Here is a 1,138-nt window from a genome sequence, read left to right as displayed (position 1 = left end):
ACTTCCTGCTGATGCAGAGACCACACAGCCCAGCCACCTCTCAAGAGCATTTGAACAAGGCAGAGGCGGATGTGGGTCCTGCTCCCAAGCCTCTCAGGCTGGAAGGCAGCACCTTGGGTTTACTGAGACCTTTCTAGAGCTTTCCTACAGGGTCTGTCCAGCTTCCTTGCATCTTCCTGCTGCCAGGGTGGACCTGCACCATGATCAGAAGCGCGCCCATCCCCTCTGCTCCCCACCCCATTTCACCCACACATATTTTCCCACTAATTTCTGACATGTTGAATTTCAAGAGTGGGCCTACTTCTCACAGAACACAAACTGTTAGAAGAACTTAAGACATTTACTGTTTCGGGTCGAATTCATTTTTTTCCAGAAAAATCTGGTAGTACATTTTGATGCACCTTATAATGTATCATATCCTAGACTGAGAAACAGTGACAGGAATCAGGATAGTTTGTTAAATATTTGTTGTGACCTGAGCTTCTAATATTTCCATGACATTGGCCCAATACTTACAGTTCATTTCTGTTTGAAATCAAATATTCTGCCTAAGATTTCTGCAAATTCTTTTATACTGATATTCACATGGTCATGTCTAACTCACTACCACTGCTCCCTCTGTATTCTTGATTTTATTCTTATCTTCTCTTATATAAGAAAATAGTGTGCAACTATTAAAATCAGGTTTTTCCTAGAGTGTGGTAGAAATTGAAGAATCCAAGTTGAATGGCTTAAATGCGTGAAAAACCTTATACTGGGTTTTACTTGCTAATATTCATTTGGAAAAATAATTTATAAGTCCAACAATAAAAAGAATAAAATAGATGAGCACCCTTTTCCTGCTTGAATGGGAGACACTATAGTACCCTGGCAAAGTGTACTTATCTATAATTCTGCCAAACAGAGGAATAATGAGTGGAAAAGATTAACCCAATCTAGCAGAACATACAGCTTCCCCCAAAAGTAACAAGGTATGTTCATTCATAAACAAAAGAAGCTTGCTACTTGAAGGCAACTCTTTTGTGTTAATGATTAATACAAATATCTTGAGTGCTTTTTCACCTAATGGGAAATTTTGGCTGCACACATGGGGACTTCTTCAAACCTATAAAACCAGAGAATATAAAGAAAAAAAAAA

This window comes from Octodon degus, unplaced genomic scaffold (assembly GCF_000260255.1).
Source record: "Octodon degus isolate 3935 unplaced genomic scaffold, OctDeg1.0 scaffold00025, whole genome shotgun sequence".
NCBI lineage: Eukaryota > Metazoa > Chordata > Mammalia > Rodentia > Octodontidae > Octodon > Octodon degus.
Note: the sequence above shows the minus strand (reverse complement) of the source record.